Genomic DNA, 12171 nt, shown 5'->3' with positions numbered 1-12171 from the left:
CAAGAGAAAACATTCATGTCCATGACTTGTTTGAATTTATTACCTATGTGTAATATGTGTAATATGCAGAGACAGTGGAAGCAAGACAGTGCCATAAATAAGAAAGAGTTTCCTCAAGTGGACAAGGTCTTCTCCGTGCATACTCTACTTACATTCCAGATGAAAGTAGGTAGAATAAAGAAATCTTTTTAGAGTTTACACCCTGGACTTATATAAATAACTAAGCTAAAGAGTTGAATGGAGGCAAGCACTTTGAAACAGAACATGTGATACTGTTGCCCATGCCTTCCTCATCCCAGTATATTGGATACTATGAATATTATACATCACACCATCTTTATTTATAAAACACATGTGATTTAGAGAAATTCAACTAGAACAGTTTTTCTAGCTAGTAAGCTGTTGAAACTGAAATTCAGCCAGGTACTTTAAATCCCAAATTACATGTACATACACAGTTCAGTGTAATTTTAATAGCTGACTATGGGATTCTAAGATTCACTTAATCTAGTTGTTTATGAGACAAAATTGGTAAAAATCTTGCTAATTGATAGTTTTATTTTGATGATCTTATGTACACCAGAGTAACAATCATAATCTGATCTCCAGAGCTGTGAAGATAATCAATTTTTACTTGTTTTGTGGCCTCAACTATTATCAATCTGTTATAATGGCAGCATGAAAGTAATAAAGGCTGTGATAATTTGAACCGTCTTTGCACAATAGGAAACAAAAAAGTAACTGACTCCCATTTTGCAAAGTGTACTTTCTAGATCATTCACTAGGTGGGTATCTTCTGATGAGTATCAGTTCTTCACTCTCCCCTCACTTCAGTGCTTCCAATATTTTTAAATCCTTTCACAACATTATCCCATGAAAGCTTCTCATTATGATTGATCTTTGACTGTTTCTAAAGTCATCTGTATGTGATGACCAAATGACAGTGAAGGGATTCAACAAATGACATTCAGGTTTGGGTGTGGAAGCTATAACACAGTACCTAACAGAGAGCAGGGAGAAATGAAGCAAACACCAGAATTCCAAAGGTTACTTGGCCCTTAATTCAAAGCCACTTTAGAATGAGTACAACATTCTGTCACATCTTTGTACTATTATATTAGCAGTTTCACAATAAATGTTACGAGGAGTTTACATTAAGAACTGAGAGAGATCAATTAATAAGAATTTTCAAGGAAATTATATGACCTCCCAAGGCAATCTGTCAGGAACTATAGCAGCTTTCAGAATTGTACAGTCTACACCTATCTTTTATACTGCTTTTCCCTGGCTCTTTATGACTCATTAGATGTTAGACTTGCCAGACTTATTTCTGTGTCTTAACACACTGACACCCTTTTTACCCCCACACTGATATATTTAGTGCTTCTTTTCCCCCAGAATTTCCCATCAGGCTTTTCCATGCCTGAACTTTTTTCTTACAATTTTTCTTAACTTTTTTTTTATTTATTTTTCTTGTTTTACATATTGATCCCAGTTCCCTCTCCCTCTCTCCCTCCACATTTTTTCTTAAATGTCATCACTTAGGCCTATATTGATCAAGCCATCTAGAGAGGATAGCAATTTCAAGACTTTTTTTTTTCCTTCTTAGCACTTGGAGTGAATTGCAATTGATCCTTTTGTTTATTTCTTAACTCTATTCCCAATTGAATAGAAGCTGTGTGGAAACATAGGTCTTAGTTACGCATCTCAGTAGTGCATTTTCAGCACTGAGAATATTTCCAGAAAAATATTAACTCCTTTTTGAAAGAATGAAGGTTTGCTAAACATTCTGGATGCTTCTAATGCCATTATTACTTCTTCGAGTGGACTGAGCTGATGACCAAACTTATAAGGATTAGAAATAATCAATCCAAATTACCAAATGTAGGAAACAGTTGTTGTGAATTGTTTCTACTGAAAATCTATTTCATTAATTTATAAATATGGATAAACTTAAATACAAGCAGGCAACAAAAATGCCATTGGGCATTATAAACATCTATTCCTTAATCTGTATTGTATACTGAAATCTAGGTCTAATAGTATACATGGGAGAAAAACTAGTGTGCTATATAGCATAAACATGAAAGATGCTGTACCAGATGACATTAAGGTACCAATTGCAGAACCAAGGCAACTAACAACTTAACAATATATGCTGTAGGATTCAGAGACTAATCTATTTTTCTATGATGGTGAAATAAAAAATACTTCAAGCTGTAAAATATTAGTGATCATTTTAGTGTCATTTTATTAATACAAAATACAGTTATTTAGGAAAGAAAATGAGTTATCCTGGATCATATCACTTATGATAATAGTAGTTATCATTTTGTACACCATGTAAGTATTTTCTCTATGTGTGTAAATACACATTCATGAACGTATATATACAAACATATGTATGTATGTATATGTGTGTGTATGTGTGTGTATGTATTAGTCTATGTGTGTATACAGATACACTCAATGATTTGGTCCTGAATTCTTACATGCAGATGGAAGATTTGTGTTGATCAAATAAATAAACAAATGGCCATTAACAATTCTAATCAAGTACTGAAAAATTTGGTCCTTTAATAGAGCAAGAAGAATGAGTCCGGGAAAGAATTGAGGAGAACAAGAAAAGATGTACCATAGAAGGGGGCGCAGAGAAATCTGGCACTAGCAAAATGTCCAGAGATCTATAAGGATGACCCCAACTAACAATCTAAGCTATAGTGGAGAGGCTAACTTAAATGCCTTTCCCTGATAATGAGATTGATGACAACCTTATATGCCATCCTAGAGCCTTCATCTAGTAGCTAATGGAAGCAGAAGCAGATATTCACATCTAAAAAATGAGCTGAACTCTTAGAATCCATTTGCAAAGAGGGAGGAGTGATGAGCAAAGGTGTAGGGTTAACACCAGGCAGGAGAAACCCATAGAGACAGCTGACCTGAACAAGGAGGGGCTCATGGATGCCAATCTGATAGCTGGGAAACTAACAATGGTCTGACCCAGATTCCCTGAACAATGGTGTTAGTTGGGAGGACTAGGCAGTCTATGGGGCCTCTGGTAGTAGATCAATATTTATTCCTAGTATATGAATGGGCATTGGGAGTTCATTCCACATAGAGGAATACTCTTCAGCCTACATACATAGGGGAGGGCCTAGGAGCTGCTCCAAATGATATGATAGAGTATGAAGACTCCCCCAGGAAGGACTCACCCTCCATGGGGAGCAGAAAGAGGATGGGGTGGAGGTTGGTGGGGAGAGCAGGGAAGGATGGGAGGGTGTGAGAACTTGTATTGATATGTTAAACCAGCTTGTTCCTAATTTAATTTAAAATATTATAAAAAATGAGTAATTATTTTTCTAATTAAACTATTTTTATTATTTCATTATTTTGATTTTCCTGTTCTAATTTGGTGATTATACAACATCGGAGGCTTTTAATTATCAGTGAATTTCCCTTTATATGCAAAATATCTCAGAAACTCTGTTACATAAAAATAAAATGATAGTAATTTGACAGGAAAATAAAAAAATTTCTCTCTCTCTTCTATGAATTGTTTACTTAATATTTCAGACACCAAATTAAGACTAAAAATTTCAGACTCTTGATACATAGCCTCAGCAAACTAGACAAACATGTCAGCAAAATGAAGAAGAGCATTGATATAAAATTAGGAGGCATCATGAAAATAATTGGTGAAAACTTTGGGACATTCTTGAAGAGCTCAAAAATTCATGGACAAGCAAGAGTAGTCTCTCTTTACAACTGTTTATATTGCACATGATGTCTAATGGAAGTAAATTAAATAGAAAACACAGAAGTCAGAAAGGAAAAATGGAAACCAATTTTCTAATGTACACATGAATATGTTTGCAGAAAATTTTAAATAATGCCCCTAAATAACTAGAAAAGTTGAGTGAGTTTAACATATATTTAGAATAAATGTAAATAGAAAAAAACTTGGCTTAAATTTAATATATTAGCATATTTAAGACATTGAAATAGACATAATTCACATCATTATGGAGTAACTTTGTCAGTACAGATAAATTGAATAAAATTTATGTAAAACCTTTCAGTGAAAAATATAATATTACTGTGGTTATTAGAGTGATATATTGTTTATAATCTAATAGTTTGTCTGGAGATCAGAATGCAAAGCTAGACACAGCCATAGACACCAGGCAGTGGTGGTATATTCCTTTAATCCCAGCAGCCATAATAGTTAGCCATAGAAGATGGCTGGTGTTGGTGCACACCTTTAATACCAGCACTAGAGGTATGTAAGACAGGATCAGGGTCTCAGAGCTGACATTCAGTCTTAGGTAATTTGTATCCCACCTCAATTAGCACTGGCTTGCCCCAACCTTGGTAGAGAAAGAAGCTCTATGGTGGCTCAGCTTTTTTGCTTCTTTCAATTCAGCTTGAATCCAATATCTGTCTCTGTGGTTTTATTATTTCTGCTACAGTTTGTAATAGTGAAAATGTTAAAAAATATCTTAAGTTTATATAATGGATCAAAGACATCAACATAAGACCATACACACTGAAACTCTTAGAAGAGAAAGTGGGAGGTACCCTTGAACAAATTGGTACAGAAGACCGCTTCCTGAACATAAATCCAGGAGCACAGACACTGAGATTGAAAATTAATAAATGGGACCTCTTCAAACGAAGAAGCTTTAGTAAGGCAAAGGATATAGTCCACAAGACCAACTGGAAGTCAAAAGACTGGGAAAAGATCTTCACAAACCCCACATCTGAAAGAGGGATGATCTCTAAAATATACAAAGAACTCAAGAAACTAATCACTAAAACACCAAATAACCCTATTAAAAGTGGGGTACAGAAATGAAGAGAGAATTCTGAACAGAGGAAACCAAAATGGCTGAAAGACACTTAAGAAAGTGCTCTACATCCTTAGCTATCAGAGAAATGCAAATTAAAACAACTCTGAGATACCATCTTACTCTTGTCAAAATGGCTAAAATTAGAAATACCAATGGCAGCTTATGCTGGAGAGGATGAGGAGAAAGGGGAATACTCCTCCACTGCTGGTGGGAGTGAAAACTTGTACAGCCAGTTTGGAGTTTAGTATGATGGTTCTCAAGAAAAATGGGAATGAGTCAAAGCACTGGGCCCAGCAATCCCACTCTTAGGCATATGATCCACATCCATGCTACAAAGACATCTGTTCAACTATTTTCATAGCAGGATTATTTGTAAAATCAAGAACCTAGAAGTAACCTAGGTGCCCCTCAACTAAAAAATGGATAAAGAAGATGTGGCACATTTGCTCAGCAGAAAAAAGCAATGGGATTTTGTAATTTGCAGGAAAATGAATGGAACTCGAAGAAACCATTTTGAGTGAAGTAACCCAGTCACAAAAAGAGGAACATGGTATGTATTCACTCATATATGGATTTTAGATATAGAGCAAAGAATTACCAGCCTATAATTCACACCACTGGAGAAACTAGGATACAAAGGGGAACCCAAGAGATTCATACAAGGCCCTTCATAGAAGAGGAAAGGAGCAAGATCTCCTGAGCATAATGGGAGTGTGTGGGTGGTGGTAAAATGAGCGGAGAGGGAGTTAGGAGAAAGGGAAGGGGAGGAGAGGAGAACATGTGGGACTAGGAAGAATGGGTGGGGGGACAAATCAACGAGAGCAAACAAAAACAAAAAAATAGAAAGATACCATAATAGAGGGAGCCGTTATAGGTTTGAAGAGAAAATTGACTCTAGAGAAATGTCCTGAAACCTACAAGGATGACCCCAACTAACAATCTGAGCAGCAGTGGAAAGGCTACCTTGAATGCCCTTCTCTGATAATAATTTTGACATCATAGATCCCTCACCTAGTAGCTGATGGAAAGAAAAGCAAAAACCCATATCCATATTCATAATACATAGTTTGTAGCACACAAATCAATTAATTTTCTTACTAAAAGTTACCAAAGTAATTTAAGAGCACTCAGTCCTATAATATACTCACCAGCATGTTGTTAATGAATTATTTATTAAATAGAGGGAAGTAAAGAACACAAGTGTATGAAATGGCAACTTCATGAACATTTTTAAATAATTGTTCATCTACTTGTTTATATATCTGTGAATGATATTTTCTTCAAAGAAGCAAATATAAGACATACATCATGGACTATGTCTTTTGATACTATATACAATTAAACATAAAATAAAATAAAAATAAAAGTATTTAAATAATACCATTGCCTATGGTGACCATATAATTGAACCTTATAAAATTGAGCTGAAAAAAAAGTCAGTCTATTTTGTAAAAACAAATAGTATTAGTTAATTGTTGACTGTAAGCATCTAACATATATCAAGTTCAAATAAACACAATCGTATTTGAATGTCTAAGATCCAAGGATACAGATATGTTCCCATTAAATCTTTACTGTGTCTTCCCTTTAGAGCCAAACTGTTACTGATTGTCTTACCAGTGCCTCTTTCTAATTCATCAAATATGGAGGATTTTGGGGAGACTTCATAAGCAGCCATGTTCTTCCAAATATAAGATTATATACTAAAGATTAACATGCATGACAACTTTCAAGTCTGGTTTATGAATTTTCAGAAAAAATATAGTTTGGGCAAAACAGTCTATTTGTGGCTTCTAATATTATAATAGGGTGGGATTATACTCTCTTGAAACTCTTGAGAAGTGGTACGCCCTTAGACACTTATGCTCTTTAGGTTCATTAGTGAAGCAAGAAAGTATCCATTTTCTCTTTAGCTATACAACTGTCACTGTGAGATGAGCATAGCCTGTTGTACTTTGCCAATTTAATTCATGGTGCATAGTGGGCAAAAACAATCGGAATAAGAAGATCTGAGTAGTGGAAAACCTTTCAAGGGTAAATATGTAGATAGACAGATATCTAGAAGTTAGATAAATAGATAGATAGATGATGGAAAGATAAAGATAGAATGATTGATAGACAAGAGATAGACAAACAGGATTAATTTATCCCATTTATCATAAATCATGAATGGAATTCAGTAGATGTTGTCTAACAAATGTCCCATCTTCAAATTCTTTCCTATAAAATGGACGTTCATTCTTCTGCTTGTTGTCCCACTCATAGACAGAAAATGCCAACTGAGGTCCAAAACACTTACATAGACATGCTTTCCCCTTATACTTAACACTAGAAAAATGAGACAGGTTACACTGAACCATGCCTATTTCATTGTCAAAAGAAGCTGAATAGGTTTTCTGTTATTTGCATCCAAAACAGCCTTCCTACACTAGAAATAGTATTGCATTCAACTACTTGAACAATTTAATTAAATGACTTGAATAATCTATCATTCAATTATGTTTTGAAAAAATGTTAAGAAGAAGCAGTTTTAACTCTTCATTTGAAATATCTACACCTTCAATATTTTTCTGTTGTTGCAGTGACTCACTCTGTAGACTAGGCTGGTCTGCATCATGCTGTAGCCTTGAATTCAATGAAATCCTCAAGGCTTAGCCTCATGAGTGATGAAATTACAAGTATGAGCCATCCATCATGTCAACAAATATTTTATTTTTTTTACAAACTGTGACACAATTTAAACAGAGTAAAATGTACTCATGGTATTTTTTAAAATCCATTAAGCTTGAACAGATATAAGAAATCCCAAATAAGATCTGAAATTTGGTCATTGCATCTAGGAAGTCCCATCTTACATTCCTTTTTAAATTCTGTGTTGTACCCAGGGACTACTATACTACTGACATTGTTTCTAATAACTCTGGCTACTTCTTGATAAATGGAACAATTCAGTGTTTATTCTTCTGTCTGGATTCCTTCAAGAAATACACTGTAGGTGAAATTCACACAGGTGGTGTCATATGTCTAAATTTTTGAGAAGTGTCTTATTATGCAAACATGCCATAATTTGTTTATAATTTACTTGGTGAACAACTGGTTGTTTGTATTCGTTTGTCTCTACTATAATGAAAGCTGCTATACACAAATTTATGACAGTGTTTTGATTAAAATGTTTGTAGTTTTCTTAGGTAAATAGTTAAGAGTAGAATGCTGAGCAATATAAGTAGCATGTGTTAACTGCATAAGAAAATGATAAAATACCTCTCCAATTTACAGTAACTTCATTCAGCCTGTATTTCACAAGACTTGAGTTATTTGATGTCTTCTCCATAAGGATTTCATGAAATGTTAACATGTAGTGACTCTGATTTTCTATTTAATATATATTTCTCTAGTAAGATATCCTGAATAATTTTCACAATTTTATTGGCCATTGACAAATCTTGCTTTCTGAATAGTCTGTCCAAGTATTTTTCTCACTGTATTTAGGATGTTTGTCTTATCATTAATTATATGGTATTATTTATATACTTTTATTTTTATTTATTTTATTTTATGTTAAATTGTATATAGTATCAAAAGACATAGTCCATGATGTATGTCTTATATTTGCTTCTTTGAAGAAAATATCATTCACAGATATATAAACAAGTAGATGAACAATTATTTAAAAATGTTCATGAAGTTGCCATTTCATACACTTGTGTTCTTTACTTCCCTCTATTTAATAAATAATTCATTAACAACATGCTGGTGAGTATATTATAGGACTGAGTGCTCTTAAATTACTTTGGTAACTTTTAGTAAGAAAATTAATTGATTTGTGTGCTACAAACTATGTATTATGAATATGGATATGGGTTTTTGCTTTTCTTTCCATCAGCTACTAGGTGAGGGATCTATGATGTCAAAATTATTATCAGAGAAGGGCATTCAAGGTAGCCTTTCCACTGCTGCTCAGATTGTTAGTTGGGGTCATCCTTGTAGGTTTCAGGACATTTCTCTAGAGTCAATTTTCTCTTCAAACCTATAACGGCTCCCTCTATTATGGTATCTTTCTATTTTTTTGTTTTTGTTTGCTCTCGTTGATTTGTCCCCCCACTCATTCTTCCTAGTCCCACATGTTCTCCTCTCCTCCCCTTCCCTTTCTCCTAACTCCCTCTCCGCTCATTTTACCACCACCCACACACTCCCATTATGCTCAGGAGATCTTGCTCCTTTCCTCTTCTATGAAGGGCCTTGTATGAATCTCTTGGGTTCCCCTTTGTATCCTAGTTTCTCCAGTGGTGTGAATTATAGGCTGGTAATTCTTTGCTCTATATCTAAAATCCATATATGAGTGAATACATACCATGTTCCTCTTTTGTGACTGGGTTACTTCACTCAAAATGGTTTCTTCGAGTTCCATTCATTTTCCTGCAAATTACAAAATCCCATTGCTTTTTTCTGCTGAGCAAATGTGCCACATCTTCTTTATCCATTTTTTAGTTGAGGGGCACCTAGGTTACTTCTAGGTTCTTGATTTTACAAATAATCCTGCTATGAAAATAGTTGAACAGATGTCTTTGTAGCATGGATGTGGATCATATGCCTAAGAGTGGGATTGCTGGGCCCAGTGCTTTGACTCATTCCCATTTTCTTGAGAACCATCATACTAAACTCCAAACTGGCTGTACAAGTTTTCACTCCCACCAGCAGTGGAGGAGTATTCCCCTTTCTCCTCATCCTCTCCAGCATAAGCTGCCATTGGTGTTTCTAATTTTAGCCATTTTGACAAGAGTAATTAAGATAAATTAAAGGCTATAAATACCTGTGGATATTTACTTCATAAGTTTTATTTTTTTTCATAAGAGAAAATGTCAGCATTATTCTGCTAACTGATGTGAACATTTACATTAAATAAATCATACATTTGCTAATACTGTGGAATTATTTTCTAACACATTAGGGCAAGGAGAATCCAGAACACTCTCTATTCTTTGTATTATGCATCATAAAATTTGGAAAGAGTTTTCTTGGGGAAACACTCTACAAACAGATTCTCTTGTTTCCCTGCGGTGTTATAGTAAGTGATACTAAAATCCAACAAAGATCTGTGATCACCTTTAGCTAATGGAAAAATATCTTCTGTTTCTAAGCTCATGGAATATGGCTTGCATGGTTTCAATGACAGATTCTTTATTTGTTTAGGGAAATCCAAAGGTCATTAAATTCACTTTTCTGTCATTCTGAGAATCTTTACTCTCTGTCTCAGAGCATTTTTTCCTTGGAGATAGAGAATGCTTCTGCTTTATATAGTATGTTGCCCATGTACAAATAGCTATATGGAGCTTATTCTCTTGTATCCTTAAATCACTGGTTTTTCTTGCTTAAACAGAATGATTAAAAACCCTTTTATTAGGTATATGCTACCAAATTTGCATCGTGTTTATTTTCCTGTCTAAAGATAATATAGCACTCTCAAAAGTGATGTTTTTATTTCAGTTATATTTCTTCTTTATTCACACTGATGTATGAGCAATGTGTCATTACCAATAAACCCATAAACTGGGTTATTTGTTTTCTAAAAATTTGAATTCTAGAATTTTGATTTATAAAATCGTCACATTTTTCTACAATCAATATCATTTGGTTTCAGGAGTAGTTAATACACTTTTGGAGAATATTTTGAATTCTCTGTCTCTTGTTTATAATATCTGAGTCAACATGAGGTTGAATTGTGCCTACTGTCTTGTCAAGAGAGTTTGTTTAGCATTTCTACCAAAAATTTGTACATTTTTTTAAAGACCTACATCCCAGATACTTTGTATATTAATATATGATCTCTAAATATTATTTAAATTCTATGGATAATGTACTTGTTATTTCTATAATGAACATCTAAGATTCAGTCAATATTTTCAAGTAATAGTGTGTGAAAAAATAGTTTCTGAAAGTTTGGCACTGCAATCACAAATGTACATAGCTTAGGCACCATTATCACACATAACTGATGATCTATCACAAATTTCTGTTCCCTTTGTTTGGACCTGTAAGTTCATAGTTTTAGATTTATATGCTAATAGTTCCAGGCATGAGCCAAGGATTTAATGCATAATTATACAGAAAGTCATTTCTAAGTTTCATTTTTCCTGTTTTTGTTTGTTTGTTTTTTATTTTACACTCTTACATTCAAAGTTCCCCACTACTCCAATGGGATGTTGGGTTGTAAATTAAAGTATTTGTTCTCCAAACTCCACTATGAATTCTCCATGTAAAGAGCTTAAGAGCAAAAGAATGGGAAAGAACAAGAAACTCCTCTGTTCTTTAAGGTAGCAGTTTCGTGTTTTAGACCAGAATACCTTAGCATACTTGGGGCACTTTCTTTATCTATTTAGCATTTCTCATATGTGGACTTTAAGTGTAACCTGGAAATACAGGAGGGATGAAAAGTAAAAGCACCTGGCATTAGTAGTTGGAATTTTAAGTTCCTTCCCCAGTTTGTCTCTTATTTATTTTCCAGGATCCAAAAAGTGGTCAATGATTTTTCCACATCAACTATATTCTACTTAATTTGTTCTAAAAATGATCAAAGAATAGAAATTTATCTTTTTATTTTCCCTGATTGTCACTAGCTACAAAATATCTCTCTCTTCTCATTGAATACAAAAGACATAGCTTAACCAGTAGCTTACCACATTTGTCCTAAACTATTGATTCCATTTGTAAAGGGTAAATTTTCTTTTCTTCAGAATAGAAAGTACTGAAGGGAGGCAAAATAGTATAACTTTAAATATTAGTGGTATAAGAGAGCTTTTCAGTATGTGTTTCTTACAAAATATTTCCAAAAGCTTCCTTCAGGTGAACTGTCCTTGAAGACTTCTCTCTGTAAAAATTAAATAAAATCTCTTAAATAAACTAAATATAAATAACATATTTGTGATACTGTGCAGATTAAAAATAAGTTATAAAACAAAACAAAATGAAACAATGAATTGATCCAGCGTATTCTTACATTAGTACCATACCAGAACATAGAGAAAAACTTGGGCAGTCACAAAACAGACTATCAACACCATCTACCTACTACACTCGTTTGATATATCCCAGAGATAAGTTAATGATCATTTATTCTGAAATACCAACTCTACACACCTTGTATCTAAGTATTATCTTTTCTTAAACACCATGATACACACAACATTAGCTTCTCATACTTGCTTTGTGAAGACAAAATGACATATATTTTCCTTACTCTTATATTCTATAATAGTTTTCCTGGAATAGTGTTTTACAAAGTTAAACTTTCAATGCACGATATTTAGAATTCTTATTTCCAGAG

The sequence above is a fragment of the Phodopus roborovskii genome, unplaced genomic scaffold, assembly GCF_943737965.1.
Source record: "Phodopus roborovskii unplaced genomic scaffold, PHOROB, whole genome shotgun sequence".
NCBI lineage: Eukaryota > Metazoa > Chordata > Mammalia > Rodentia > Cricetidae > Phodopus > Phodopus roborovskii.
Note: the sequence above shows the minus strand (reverse complement) of the source record.